The sequence below is a fragment of the Suricata suricatta genome, chromosome 14 (genome assembly GCF_006229205.1).
Source record: "Suricata suricatta isolate VVHF042 chromosome 14, meerkat_22Aug2017_6uvM2_HiC, whole genome shotgun sequence".
NCBI lineage: Eukaryota > Metazoa > Chordata > Mammalia > Carnivora > Herpestidae > Suricata > Suricata suricatta.
Genome location: NC_043713.1, coordinates 44559653 through 44576105, shown reverse-complemented (window position 1 = coordinate 44576105; position 16453 = coordinate 44559653). Strand labels below are relative to the sequence as shown.

At 38.5% G+C, this 16453-nt stretch overlaps 1 long non-coding RNA gene across 3 annotated transcripts in view; it reads right to left on the bottom strand.

The window, feature by feature from the left end:
- LOC115278261 overlaps window positions 1-16453 on the bottom strand; it is a 59515-nt gene that overhangs the window by 23216 nt on the left and 19846 nt on the right. For all 3 annotated transcript variants that reach the window (XR_003902786.1, XR_003902784.1, XR_003902785.1), the window contains 2 exons: window positions 15847-15924; window positions 6687-6830 (listed from right to left, as the gene is read on the bottom strand). This is a non-coding gene — a long non-coding RNA (uncharacterized LOC115278261). The remainder of the gene's footprint in view (window positions 1-6686; window positions 6831-15846; window positions 15925-16453) is intronic.

Genomic DNA, 16453 nt, shown 5'->3' with positions numbered 1-16453 from the left:
ATAGAACTCCCCTATGACCCAGCAATAGCCCTGCTAGGGATTTACCCAAGGGACACAGAAGTGCTGATGCATAGGAGCACATGTACCCCAATGTTCATAGCAGCAATGTCAACAATAGCCAAAACATGGAAAAAGCCTAAAATTTTTTTAAAAAAAGAAATGAACAACTGGAAATTGAAATTGAAAACACAATTTGCAGTTACTGCAAGAAAAAATAAAACACACGTACAAAATTAACAAAATGCACAGCATCTGTATTTTGAAACTTTAAAATGCTAATGAAAAAAAGGAAAAGATAACTTAAAAAATGATAGCACTACTGTGTTATGAATTGAAAGACTCAACAAATTGATCTATAAGTTTGATGCAAATCTCATGAAAATTCTAGGAAAACTCTTTTTAGATACAGACAAGCTGATTCTAAAATTTACATGGAAAGACAAAGGAACAATAATACTCAAAGCAATTTTGAAAAAAGTGGAATAAAATTGAAGGAATCACACTACTTGATTTGAAATGTGAAATACAGCTGCAGTAATAAAGAGAGTGTGGTATTAGCCAAAGAACTAGAACAGATCTACAGAACAGCATAGAGAATCAAGAAATAGATCCAAGCAAGTACAACCAATTAATTTTTGACAAAGATGTAAAAGTAATTCAATAAAGGAAGTATAATCTTCTTAACAAATCGTTTTGGACTATTTGGACAATCAGGCAGAGAAGAGAAGAAAAAAAAACTTTCGCCAAAGCCCCACACTTTATATAAAAATTCATTCAAAATGTTTCATATATTTAAATGTAAAGCATGCAACGATAAAACTTTTAGAAGAAAACAAAGAAAAACTGTTTGTGACTTAAGGTTAGGGAGCCAGTTTATAAATGCAACACCAAAGACAAAAGTTTTAATAACCAAATAGTAGATTAAACTTCATGAAAACTAAAAACATTTGCTCTGTGAAATATCTTGTTAAAAGGATGAAAAGACAAGGTATAAGGTAGGAGAAACTTTATAAGTCACATGTCTGACAAAAGACTCATATCCAGAATATATCAAGAGCTATATAAACTCAAACGTAAGAAAACAATTAAATTATATCATGGGCAACACACTTTAAAAAAACACTTAGTCAATTCAGATGGCAAATAAACACATGAAAAGGTTTCAACTTCATTAGCCAATAGGGAATTATGACTTAAAACAACAGTGAGATACATTACACACCTATTAGAAGAGTTAAAATTTAAAAAATGGCAGTATCAAATGGCAGCAATGATGTAGAGAAACTATATCTTTTTTTATGCCTTTATTTTATTTTGAGAGAGAGAGAGAGACAGAGACTGAGTAGGGAAGGGTCAGAGAGAGAGGGAGACACAGAATCTGAAGGACGCTTCACACTCTGAGCTGTCAGCACAGAGCCTGACTTAGGGCTCGAACCCACAGATGGTGAGATCATGACCTGAGCCAAAGTCAGATGCTTGTGACTGAGCCATCTAGGAGCCCTGAGATACTATATCTTTAATATATTCTTGGTGGGGATGTAAGATGGTACGGCCACTCTGGAAACCATTTCATGGTTCCTTGTAAAGTTAAATGTAAGTTTTTCACATGACCCAGCAGTTACCCTCCTGGATATTATTTCTAAAGAAATTAAAACTTGTGTTTACAGAAAAACCTATATGAGAATTTTATAGAGGTTTTATTTGTAATAGGCAAAATGTGGAAATGAGTCAATTGTCCTCTAATGGGTGAATGAATAAACAAAGTGTTCTGCACCCATTCAATGAAATTCTACTCCACAATGAAAAGGAGCAGACTATCAAAGGAAACAATCAACAAAACTAACAGGCAACCATAGGAATGGGAAAAGATAGCTGCAAATGACGTATTGGTAAAGAGTTAGTATCTAAAATCCATAAGGAACTCACCAAACCCCACACCTGAAAACCAAATAATCCAGTGAAGAAATGGGCAGAAGACATGAACAGATACTTCTCCAAAGAGGACATCCAGATGGCCAACAGACACATGAAAGAATGCTCAGTGTCATTCAACATCAGGGAAATACAAATCAAAACCACACTGAGATACCACTCATGCCAGTCAGGGTGGCTAAAATGAACAAATCAGGAGACTATAGATGCTGGCGAGGGTGTGGGGAGACGGGCAACCTCCTACACTGTTGGTGGGAATGTGAACTGGTGCAGCCCTTCTGGAAAGCAGTGTGGAGGTTCCTCAAAAAATTAACAATAGAACTCCCCTATGACCCAGCAATAGCACTCTAGGGATTTACCCAAGGGATACAGAAGTGCTGATGCACAGGGGCACATGTACCCAAATGTTCATAGCAGCACTTTCAACAATAGCCAAATCATGGAAAGAGCCTACATGTCCATCAACTGGTGGACTTAAATAGATCAAGAAGATGTGGTTTTTATACACAATGGAATACTACATGGCAATGAGAAAGAATGAAATCTGACGATTTGTAGCAACATGGATGGAACTCGAGGGTGTCATACTAAGTGAAATAACTCAGGCAGAAAAGAACAGATACCATATGTTTGCACTCATAAGTGGAAAAGGAGAAACTTAACAGAGGACCATTGGGGAGGGGAGGGGAGAAATTAGTTAAGGAGAGGGAGGGAGGCAAACCATAAGAGACTCTTAAATACTGAGACCAAACTGAGGGTTGAGGGGGGTGAGGGAGAGGGGAAAGGGTGATGAGCATGAAGGAGGGGCACTTGTGGGGATGAGCCCTGGGTGTTATATGGAAACTAACTTGACAATAAACTAGAAAAGAAAAAAGTTATGAGTATTAAAAAAAAAAAGGCAATGAATGCTAAAAAAAAAAACAAAAGGAGCAGACTATTGATGTATGTGGCCACCTAGATATATCTCAAGGCACTTACACGAAGTGGAAAAAAAAGCCAATCTCCAGAAGCTATATATCATATAATCTGTTTAAATAGTTACCTCAAAGAAACAAAGTAATAAAGTTGGAGAAGAGATCAGTGGATGTTGGAGTGGAAATTGGGGAAATCATAGGATACTTCAGAGGTAACATGGAGTTTTTTGTGCTCAGCAAGATTCATCTTGATAGAAATATACATTTTTCAAAGTTCATATAAAAATTTGTGAAACCTGAATAACTCGGGTTTACACCTGAATTAATAATATTGTACCAAAGACTGTTTCCCGGTGTTGACATTGCACATAAAACATCATCATTGAAAGAATCAGGGTAAAGTGTATAGGGAATGCTCTAAACTATTCTTGTAATTGCATATGAGTCTTAACCTAGAAAGAGTAAGTAGGGGCGCCTGGGTGGCTCAGTCGTTTAAGCGTCCAACTTCGGCTCAGGTCATGATCTCACAGCTCATGGGTTTGAGCCCCACATCGGGCTCAGTGCTAACAACTCGGAACCTGGAGCCTGCTTCGGATTCTGTGTCTCCCTCTCTCTCTGACCCTCCCCTGTTCACGCTGTCTCTCTCTCTCTCTCTCAAAAATAAATAAAACATTTAAAAAAGAGTAAGTAAAATAAAATAAATAAATAATTTATTAAGCACATGCACATGCACACACGATATGACAGGGTCCCTTCCTCGTTGTAATGACTCCATTGTGCCAATAGAATTAAGCCCACTCTACTTAGAATAATTTTCAAACGCTTCAAAATGTTTCCCAAGCTTACATTCTGTAGTCTATCTTCTACAATTCATCTTCTATTCCCCTCACATACCGAAGACTGACCCTTCCCGAATACCCTGTGTGGATCATTCAGCCACATTATTGCACAGATTACTGCTTCCCTTCTATTCCCCTGACAAACTCCTACCCACCCTGCACATATAGAGCATCCTTCTCCTCTTCACTTTCTGGCATCTTCCCTTAGAGAAGGAACATACTCATGATCCTCCACAGACATCTTTGGAATGGCACTACACCTTCCTCTTCATTCCTGACCTTCTCCTCCTCAAAGACAGAAGAGGTTGGAAGCAGGTAATATGACAGAGGAGAGTCTAATGTCCACAAAGTGAACAGAGTGAAATCGTATGGTGTTTGTCTTTCTCTGACTGACATATTTCACTTAGCATTATACTCTCTAGCTCCATCCATGTTGTTGCAAAAGGCTAGATTTCATTCTTTTATGGCTGAATAACATTCTATTATATATATACCTATATTTTATATACACATACACACACATACATATGCTTCTGTATATATATTATATATATATGCTTCTGTGTATTTTTATCTTGGTTATTGTAAATAATGCTGTTATAAACATAGGGGTGCTTGTATCCCTTTGAATTAGTGTACTTGTATTCTTTGGGTAAATATCCAGTAGTGAACTTGCTGGATAATAAGGTAGTTCTATTTTTAACTTTTTGAGGAAACTCTATGCTGGTTTTCACAATGGCTACACAAGTTTGGACTCCCACCAACAGTGCACAAGTATTCCTTTTTCTCCACTTCCTTGCCAATGGCTCAATTTTTTGCATGCAAAACCCCAATAGTCAGAACCCCAGAATGAAAGAGACATAAACAGTAGCATTTGATCTTCAAGCCAGACCTTGAAACTCTAGAAGAAACCCAACTCAAGTGTTCTCTCCTCTGTGAAGCCTTCCCCGCCCTCACAGGCACTCAGCCACCCTGTCTTCCATGTCCCTAAAGTACTTGAATTACAGGACATGATGTAATAACGCACTGGTGATGACATTCACCAAACTGAACTCAAGGGCAAGATCCCCTGGGTTTCTTTCAGTTTTGAATTTACAGTAAATAAAAGAAAGTATAGTATATGGATATCTAAAAAGACATCCATACAATTATTAGAAAAGCAAATGCAGGGCATTAGAAAGAGCCCTGGGACCAAGAATCAACTCCTGTGAAATTACTTCAGAGACAAGTCTGCATATGTAAAAAGAAAGGAGAAGAGATCTCTGAGGGTATCCAAGATGGCAGGTACATCTTCAAGAAATAGAACTCAGTGTTAATCAAACATGAAGTCAGGAGGGAAAAAAATGGAGAAAAAAAGATTCTATGATAGATAGTTGCTCAACACAGCCAGAAGCAGCTGAATTGAACCATAAAGCACTAGCCCTTTCACCTGGAAAACTCCTGCAAGTGAGCCTTTGGTCCCTTTCTCTTATCTCTTTTTTCCTACCTAACTTCCTTTTTTTCTTTGTGTCCAGCTTTCTCTTTCATTTTACTCTGTAGTCTTGTCCTGTCCGCCACATATTTATGCATGCAAAACTAGAAAGCAATAGACAAGTCATTGCCAATGGTGCAGAGGGTGAATTCAAGCCTGGCTGCTCTGTTTCTACCATCAGCAAGCAGATCTGTCTTCAGTAGGACAGCCAAAGTACATTGTTTCCAGTATGCTGCAAAGATTTCTTTAGAATCAAGCAGTTCACTATGTTGAAGTTGGGTGTGTGGGTTTTTTTTCCCCTAGAAACATTCTAGCCAGCTAACATTGAATTTATGACTTTGCAGAATTCCCTGAGAAAAGGTGAAGTGAAAAATCGTACCCATGTTGTCAACAAATTCCAAGAATAACGTTCCTGTCTATCCATCCATACAGAGAAGTTTACATGCCATAAACATATGGATGAAAACAGTAATTCACTAGCATCACAAGAAGGTGGAGTTTTTTAAGTGTGGGAAAAATACAGTAAATTTTAAAGCCTGCTTTAAAAAAAGTAGGATATAATCTTCCTGCCCCATAATTTTGCATCTTACTCTTCACTCATTGTAAAATATATTTGAAACATCTAATGTAAAATGTACATGCTTTAGGCTCATATGTAGGCAAAAACTGTTAGTCCCTTAAGAAGAGAGTAAACTTTATCAATGTATTCGTTTTAGTGCAAGGAATATACTACATATGCATAAATTTTGTTATTCCTGCATACTCTTGTGACCATTAATTTTTCTCATCGCGGGTGCTTATCCTTGGACAGGTATTTATACACAGTCCATTTCAAAAAAGAACTTTTTTGGAGGAGGAACCTTTCCCATAACTTTATCCCTTAGCTAGTGTATGTGTGTCACAAGAACTTACAACTAGGGTGACCATCCTGGTGTAATAAGATATGATCTCTCTTGGCTGAGCCTTCTCACACAATATAGTCACCACTGAAAGGTATCGTTCTAAAATTCTCACAGATTCTCAGGCTAATAATTTTTTGTGCCTGCACAGCTGAAAAATTGGACTTCAGTCAGAATTGTTCTGGAAAATCTAACTCAAAGACCGGTAAACATCTTAAAAATTTATCATGCTAGGAGCGTCTGGGTGGCTCAGTCAGTTAAGTCTCCAACTTCAGCTCGGGTCATGAGTTTGTGGTTGGTGAATTCAAGCCCTGCATCGGGCTCTGTGCTGGAGCCTGCTTTAGATTCTGTTTCCCTCTCTCTCTGTCCCTCCCCTGTTTGCACTCTCTCTCAAAAATAAACACTAAAAATAAACATTTATTAAAATAAAAACATTAAAAATAAACATTAAAATTTTTTAATTAATCATGCTCTCTTTTATTTTAAATAAATCCTTACACTGTTCCTAAATCAGAGCCATTAACATGGTGGACAGCCAATCAATATTATTTGTGGTTAATAACCCTACGCATATTCAATGATCCCCACTGCACTGAGCTCTGAAAGGTAGGGGTAGCAATTATTTTCTGACCTGCTTCGGAGAAGGAGGAATTGAAGAGGAGGCGCACTGATTGAAGTTATCACCTTCAAAGTCATGGGTAGATTCTGGGATGAGATGAGGGGTGCATCGCTCCCAAGACACACCGCACCCCAGCCTTGCCTACGCTTCTGTTGGCTGGAGAGATAACAGCTATTTAGCAGTATTAAGTAAAATAATAATGATGCATTTTATTTACAAGGCACTTATCCTCCATTGGCATGCAAGGTGTCTGCCTAGAAGCACAGCAGTGAGACAATTAAACTTTATTGAGCTGTCTAGTGTCATCCCCGTGTGGATGTTGGCGGATTGTAAGACCTCGCTCAGGGTTCTTTGTATAAGACTTGCATTTTCACTAGAACTACCCTTGATTCTTTGTGTATCTCTAATTTCTTTCCATAACATCAATAAAAGAAAATATTGAGGGGAGAAAGGTCTCTTCCAAACAGGGGGTCTGACTCTCGGCTGTGATTTGCTTGGCAATTGGAAATTTTGTGTACAATCTCTTACAGCAAAAGGTGAGAAATGCAGAAGCAATGGCTTTTAAAAAAAACACAGAGAGCAGCAGGAAGCCCTCTCTGCCCAATTACAAGGTGATCCCAGTTCATTTTTACGGTTTGTTTCTTTTTTTTTTTTTTATCACATATGTTTCCAAACACAGTCTTGATGTCCTGTGGGGCTGCTTTTGTAAAAAGCCATAGCCTCTGATTTAAGGAGCTTCAAAAATAGCTCTCCGTTTCTTCAGTCTGAAAGAGAGCAGTCAAGTAACAGCACATTTATTCTCTTTGAAAAATAGAAAGATGTCAAAAGCAAAGTTCATGGCAAAATTAGGCTGATTTGTTTTGTGCTTCTGTGATTCTGGCTGTGGAAGTAAACAGGGGGAAAAAACACAGTGGTTTGTTTAATAAGCAAAAAATGCTATTAAAATGAATCTTGTGCTTAAAAACTTACCCTGGCAGGAAGAATCATCAATTATACAAGCTTTGGGAGAGGGGAGAAAAAAAACAAAGCTTGATATCCACAGTCAGACATTTTCCCCTCGTCAGCACACAATTCAGGCATCATGCTCAGAAAACGGACAACCTCATTACTTTGATACAAATGATCAGTGGTTCTCAGAGATTCTCTGTGCTGTTTGTGACAGACGCTAAGCAGCAATCCCGCCATTAAAACTTCCACTATAAAGGCAGGTTTGGCTGAAAGTGACAAAAGGATGGACCCAATCTGGAAAAGTTTCAGGAGATGCCCAGATGAGATTCTCCAGGAAGTACCACCAAGGAAGAAGCCACTGATGTTCTAATTGAGACAGTATCCGTAGCACTGACTTCCCTCTCCTTGCACAGCATGATTTGACACTGTGCAGTCCAGTGGTGACAATTCAGCTGCCCCAACCCTGCAGATGTCTTAGGAGGGAGTACCAGCTAATTTACAGGGTCCTGCTCTGCTCCGTTCTTTTCTTGATTTGCATACATAGGGTCCAGAGCAAAAGTGGCATCTAGTTTTAATCACCAAGGAAGTAACCGTGTGATTTCTTCTTCCAGAGCTTGCAACAGATGGCAGCTTGCCCTGTTTGAGCGATAAGAGCTCAAAATCTCTGGGAATGGGCTGGGAAACATCAGTCCCATTTCCGAGTAAAATGTACTCCTTTATGTTGAATTGGACTCCTGTATACTGAAACGCTGAGATTTGGAGATTTTTATTGTTTGTTTATTGGTTGTTTGTTTGGTTGGTTGGTTGTGGTCATTATCCATGAGATCCAGTGGGATCTCAGAAAGCACACTAAATTTTCTAGGTTAGGTCTTTGTTCTAACATGGTGGTACAATTAGTCATGTGAACCAAACAGCCTTTTTGACCTTCTTCCCATCCTTATTTTTTCCATAAATATTTTATTGGCTAAGATACCTGGGGGTGGGGGGACACAGGAATGCACATTCTGCACCAATTCAATGATTTTCCAGGAGCATAAATTATTTCTGGAAGTGCTGGTTCTATCTTCATTTTTCATAAGGGCACCAAGCTCCCACATACTACAAACATATAGCACATGCTATTCCTTCTGCCTAGAACTTCTTCTGCCTTCAGTTTGGTTCAATTAGCTTCTTCTCTTCCAGTGGATCCCAGTTCAGTAATCACTCTTTGATTGTCTTCTCTGCTGGTTCCTCATCTATGCTCACTAAGCATGTGCATCTCCTTGCTACCACTTATCACAGGTATAATGTTATTTTTTTTTGAGTAAGTCATCCTTTGATTAATGCCTTAAATAATACATAGAGACTAGAATGTAATGAATGCATGTGTGCTCTACACATGACCAATTTTCAGTCAACTGTGTAGAGGTAAAACAAATCGATAAATCCACAGATAATTTAAAAATGACTTCTTAACTAAGAGTTTCAGCCCTCTCCCCATTTTATCTCTCATCAATGTACAAGTGAAAGAAAATAACAGAGCTAACTCATTTGTGTTTTCTTTCTTTCTTTGTTCCCAAGTTCTTGAGTCCACTCTTTTAATGAGACTGAAAAGGTCACTAGGAACAAAGAGTAGAGAGATAGGATCCTCAGACTTTGGGATCAAAAGTGAATGCCAGTGGTTACATCAAAGATCAGCAATGCTGCATAATCAAAGATAACTCCCAAGATTTTAGACCATGGCTTTTTGAAAGCATAAAGTAGAAGGAAACTTAGCACTTTTTGTTTTCTATATATATAAGATAGATAATCTAGAGCCTTTTCATTTATTTTCTTGGTATATAGATAAATAGACAAGATGGCAGAAAGTATATAGTCTGATTGATAGGTTATTTCAAATTGTTCCATACTCTATGTGCTTTTGTCCAAGTATAGCTGATGTTGCATGAATTTTCAAATATTGTGGCCATGGCCTCTAAAAATGCTACTTTCTCTCTTTTAGCCTGACTGATCCATTTCATTTTCACCATAAAATCCATCTTTAGACACATGTCTGACATTCCCATTGTCTACTCATCTGGGGCCAACAAATTGCTTTCCTGAGTATGATTTTCGGTCCGACTGTTATGAAGCTGGAAACTGATGGAGAAACATTAGCGTGCCAGTGAGACTGGCAGGATCCCATAGACCACCGGTGTGGACTTGTTCAGCTCCTCAAGGAGCTAAGATTATAACAGACCTGCGCTGAGATCGGAATCGCAAACCGCAAAGTACTGTAGAGGCTTACCAGAGCTCCAGGATGCAAAAGGTTTTCCATGAGAAGCCAACCCATTCCATTTGTGGCTTTTGCAAGTTTTGCACTATCAAGAAATGTATTTTTAAAAAACGTTTTCTACAAAGCTAGCAAAAGCCACAAATTCGATACCTTTGGTTTACGTGCAAAATGTGATGCTCAATTCAGGTTAGACTTTGTACTGCATTAGCTAATGTACTAGAACTTCTTCCAAGAAGTTCCCAGGTCAACCAGCTTAAGCTTCACATTTCAATACACTTTGATTCGAGACCTCAGCAAAACATCCACAAAATAATGAATGGCCATGTAATTGCCGAATTTCAACCTTAAAATATTTAAATGTTGCTTTGTCCCATCTCAACACGCCTGATAAGCTCCCGTGAAAATTACAGGCTAAACTTGACAGTTGATTCCATTAGTGCAACAGAGGCAAGTTCACATCATAGAAACAGGAAATAATTCATGTTGGAATCTTTTACTCAGCTGTGACATGATAAAAGGCATACAGTACAGAGGACCTCTGAAAGAAAAATGTATTCCTGGAAATGGTTGAAGGGCTTTAAATTGGGGGGTGGGGGGGTCACGGACAGGTTGTGAATCTCCTTTATAAGAAAACCTCCAACAGGCCTCATACACTGTTCTATGATCCATATTAGATTCTGAAATCTCCATGATTGAGGATCTTCACTGTTGTTCTCTTACAGTCAGTTTTACTGTCTAAAAATTAGGTTCAGTTGGATTTCCCAAGGCTCTTCTTGCCTCTCGTCCATGGAGTTTGGTGCTGACATAGGTCAAATGACCACAACTTTCTACTCTGCAGTATTTGGGGTGACTGCATTTATACGGTAAGTAGGACCATTCTCATTATCTTTTATATAATCTGTGAAGTCTAAATTGGATTATTTGGTATAAAGGGTTTAACATATTATCATTTTTAGTAGCACAACTTCATTGAGAAATGTATAAGAAACATCTGAGAATTTACTGGTCTTTCCCTATTGACTCTGTTACTTAGGATTCTACGATTTAAAAAAAAATTGGAAAGAGTAATAGTAGAATTTTTTCAAATATCTCTTCTTTATCTCCCAACATATCATTAAGCTTTGGATTCACAGAAGCAAAATGGTCTTAGATGATGAAGATATAGATTATGGACTGAGGGCTACATAATTAAACATGTAAGATATCAAGGTAAAGTACCAGAATACATAAAGAGGATAATTTCTTTAGTCAGCAAATGGGCAATAACAGGAAAAGAATTTTTGTCTTGGGATAGTGAGCAGTTGTATAAACATATGATGCAAAGGCTTTTTCAAATAGACATAACATTGCCATATGCTCCATCTGAAAACTGCAGAGGGACTTGGGAAAATCAGAATGATTTAAGATCGTCTATACACGTCTCTGCCACCATTTGGTTAGCTGAGCCCAAGCAGCTAAAAGTAAGGTGTGTAGTTTAATAGGGACACATTGAGAGACCATAGTGTACCCCAGAGATTTTTGTGTTAAGATAAAGAAAGCCATCAAACATCACCAAGAAACTGCTACTTCCCTTAAGATATGGTAAAGTGTGTGCACCTCCTCTGGTTGCTCAGTTCTACCAGAGCTCATGGAATGTTTTTCCTCTAGATTCAGCTAATAGCTGCTTAACACGCCAAGGGAGGTTTCAGCTGTGGGGAGGGTATGGATTTGCCCTTCTCCAATACTTAGCTATGAGACAGTGCTGCTAGGGGGGTCCAAAGACCAGGAAAATATCCTGGTCCTGTGTAGAGATCCTTCTACATAAAAGAAAGGCAGCCTATAAAGCAGGCATAATGGGAACAATAGCACCTTAATGCCAGGTACAGGCTGTGCCTGCACCATATCAAATCAACCAATTGAAGGGTGAAAAATTCAACACACACAAATGTTTTGTCTTCCTAACTTAACCAGTGTGCTTGCGTTTTTTTTTTTTTTTTTTTTGGTAACCTGAGTGAACAATTGTTTTGGGATCGTGTAGGGACAACCACCATGCAAATAATTGGCACCCAAAATGATTCACTGCATGTCAGTTGTATAGACCACCACTCTCCATTTCATAGACTAGGGGGAAAGATGAGATTGATATAGGAAGCAAACTATATGACCAGCAACGGCAGTCTGCTCCAAAGAGCTGGCTTCATTCATCTTAACAGGGTCCAATTAATCCAGTAAGATGACCAGCAGTGATCCTTTTGAAAGTTGCTTTTCCTTCATCCAGAGGATGAGATTTATTAATACACAGATATTTTAATCATCCAATCCCTTAATAAAGAGGATGGGTGGGAACTTTTCCTGGCCAGAATTAATCAAATTCCCCTTAAAACATCAATTTACATGGTCATTACTTAAACATTCATTTCAAGGTGCTTCTCTTGCTGTCTATAGTCTTTTCTCCAGAATAAGAACAAAGTCTGTATCATCTGAAACCACCCAACCATAAGAACACAAATAACACTAGAGTGAATCAAAAGCAAACCAAGCTTCCTGAATTTATGTCCCTGAAGTACCCATTCATATATGCATGCATGTTCTTGTTTATTATTCACTCTGCATGGCACCTGATGGGATCTCAATTTGAAGTCTTTCTTCAGTTATGGAAACCCTTAGAATGATTTCTTCCTGTGTTGACTACCCCCTACTATCATAGTTCTAATTGTCCTATAAGTCCCATTCATGCATGGCAAAACCTCCAAATCTCCCCTTCATATCTCTGAAATTTCAAATTTCATATTATTGGGCTATGTTTCCAGGGAAAATACCTCCCCTCACTTAGACTCACCGATCTGTTCATTAAGTGTATCCAGTATGTTATTCAACCCACTTAATGGATTTTTTTTAATTTTATTTTAGAGAGAGAGAGCACACATGAGTGGGGTAGAGGAACATAAAGAGAAAAAACAGAGAGAGAGAGAGAGAGAGAGAGAGAGAGAGAGAGAGAGAGAAAGAGGGAGAGAATCTTAAGCAGGCTGCACACTCACTATGGAGTTGGATGCAGGGTTCATTCCTACAACCCTGGGATTATGACCTGAGCTAAGATCAAGAGTTGAACATTCAACTGACTGAGCCACCCACATGCTCCAGTGAATTTTTTATTTAAACAATCATCATTTTCATTTCTAAGAAATTGCAACTGCCAGATCTTGTTTCTTAGGAACTTCTTGTAGTTTACTAATCTCCTGTTCATATATCATGTTTGCAAAAACCTCATTTATCCCTCTGATATTATATATTCTGTTTTTAATGTTTATTTATTTTTGAGAGAGAGAGAGAGAGAGAGAGCACACAAGCAGGGGAGGAGTAGAGAGGGGGAGGACAGAAGATCCTAAGCAGGCCTGAGCTGACAGCAGTGAACCCAATGTGGGGCTTGAACTCATGAATCATGAGATCATGACCTGAGCTGAAGTCTGAAGCTCAACTGACTGAGCTTCCCAGGTGCTCCTGATACTATATATCTTTAAAATCATTTTTGGATTCGTTATATTGTTTCTCATCTTTCTAGTATGAAAATTTTCTACTTATGATAGTAATAGTCTCTTTTTCATTATGTTGGCCATCATCAGATAGTAGGTAATTCTTAGTTATCCACTTAGTTTAGCTTTCCTCAAAACAGAGCTTGAGAAAGTGGTATAAAGAAATTTATTTTAAAGGAACCCTAAGAAGCACAAGCAAAGGAGCAAAGCGAGCTAGGTAAGCAGGAAAAGCTAATATAAGGGAATATTTGGAAGTTGCTCTGTTCACCTGGGACCTCTGAGAAGCACAAAGAATCCTTCTAGAGCTGTTTGCTAAAGGACTTCCATTCCCCCATTAGTTGAGGGCTGACTACTCCTGGGACTGTTGATTCCCTCATACTTTTGGATTGCGTTTTGGATTGCGTTTGCCTATGGGCCAAAAGGTTTCCCTTAGTTTGGGAGAAGGTCCTGGGACATAAAGCAGAGAAGATATGCACTTAAGGCTGGCTCTGCTCAATGTGTATCTAGACATGCATGCAACTGTACAAGGCTGTTATGGCTGAAATTAGAGGCAGCCACAAGGGTCTCCTGCAGGCTGTCTGTGGAAGAATTCTCCAGCATGTGTCCTGGGTTGTGATAATTCCTGATGGAGTGACCTTTCTGCAGGAGTGGCCTTTGAGAAGTCAATTAACCTAGCCTTGTATCAGTAGTGTCTGGTTTGGCCTGGCAGTGAGGACAGCCCATCCACTGCCGTCTTTCTAGGATGTCTCTTTCTTTCTGTTCTATAGAGAGTTCTCATTCTTATTTTTAGGAATGGCTATGAATATTTTTGAAGTGTTTTCTATAATGTTTTCTAGGAGAGAAAGATTTCCACCTGTGCTCAGTGATCTGCCTAATGTGTAAATTAGACTCTTCTGTTATCTGTCTTAAAGCATCACTTGCAAGATCACCAAGATTCCCCCATTTTCTGGAATCTTGGATTTAGAGAATACATCCACATTCCCAACATCTCTTTCTATCTGGTTTCACGAATGTTGATCTCCTCTCTGCTATCATGTCACTCAAATTTAAAATGTTAATTATTGGATGTGATGCCCTGATCCTCTGAAAAAGCCCCAGAAGGATTGTTTGGGTCAGTCCATTTGAAATATTCCAAACCCAGCCCCCTAGAAAAATTCACCTGTTAAATATATGATGTCATTACTCTCTTTTCATCATATAGGATTGCTTTAATCTATTGTATTAGTTATCTAGGGGTGTCATAACAAAGTGCCACAGACTAGGTAGCTTAAACAACAGAAATTTATTTTCTTACAATTCTGGAGGCTGGAAGTCTGAGGTCAAGATGGTGACAGGACTGGTTTCTCTGGAGGCCACCCTCCCTTCTATATTCTCTTGTGGTCTTTTTTTTTTAATGTTTTTTTTATTTTTTTTAATGTTTTATTTATTTTTGATACAGAGAGAAACAGAGCATAGAGGGGGAGGGACAGAGAGAGAAGGAGACACAGAACCGGAAGCAGGCTCCAGGCTCTGAGCTAGCTGTCAGCACAGAGCCCGACGCCGGGCTCCAACCCACGAACGTGAGATCTGACCTGAGCCAAAGTCGGAGGCTTAACCAACTGAGCCACTCAGGCGCCCCTTTTTTAATGTTTTAAAATTTATTTTTGAGAGACAGAGAGAGCACAAACAGGGGAGACTCAGAGAGAGAGGGAGATACAGAATCCAAAGCAGGCCCTAGGCTCTGAGCTAGCTAGCTGTCAACACACAGCCCGATTCAGGGCTCAAACCCACAGACCATGAGATAATGACCTGAGCCGAAGTCGGGCGCTCAACTGACTGAGCCACCCAGGTGCCCCTAGCCTCTCTTGGTTCTAACCCTGTACCTATCTGTGGCAAATCCTCTTCCTATAAGGACACCACTAATGTTGGATTAGGGTTCACCCTAATGACTAAGTTTTAACTTAATTACTCCTTTAAAAAGCCAATCTTAAATACAATGAAATTCTGAAGTTGTAAGGGGTAGTATTTCATCAAATGAATTTGGGAGGGGCACATTTCAGCCCATAAAAGACATCTATTAAAAATTCTTCAGATTTCCTTCAATATTGTTCAGATATAATGAAACATTACTCCAATCCCCATGCACTTTAAATAGGAGGAGTTACCATTTCTATAGAATTTTAAATCATGGGTTTCTTCCTACAATTTTCACTGGAAAAACATTTCTGCTAATAATCTCTTTGAGTGCACCGAAATGAACACAAGACAATATGATAAACTGACAAGATAAAATCTTTAGGTCAAATCTAAATACAGTAAAACCTCCTTAATATGAGATAAGATTCTGCAACTTATGTGAGAAGGTAAACAAAGTTATAAAATAGTTTTAATTAATTTATTTAAAAAAAAACATGTAGATACATCAACAAATTAATCAAACAGTTCAAAGGGATCTTGAAGGTAAAGAATGTCTTCCTCTCACCTCAGTCCTCAGTTCCCAGCTGTCCTTCCCAGAGGCAACCACTATTATCTGTTTCTTAATTATCACTCCAGAGATAATCTATGGGAATGCAAACATGTATATTAATGCATTCTTTTTGCTTTGTACAGTTGGGATTTACTTTACACATATTTTGCATTGTGGCTTTTCCACTTAATAATCTTCACAATTATTCCCTATAACAGAAAGGAGGTGTACCTAATTATTTTCAAAGGCTGAATAATTTTTTGTTATAAGGGTGTACAAGCACAAATAATTTTTTAGCCATACCTACTGATGGTCAGTAAGCTTGCTCTGGCCTTTTGTCACCACCAATAAGGCAGTAATGAATGGCCTTCTTTACACAACTTTGCTCAGAACCATAAGTACACTTGAAGGATAAATTTCTACCCATAGAACTGCAGGTTCAAATGTTGTGTATATTTTTAACTTTGAAATACATTAAGAACTTTTCTTCAAAGAGTTTACATCAATCTGGAATCCTACATTTTAATAATCTGAATTGATGAAGAGTTATACCATGTTCATTGATGGAAAGACTTAACAGTAAATATGTCAATCCTCCCTAATTAATCTTTGCATGTAGTGT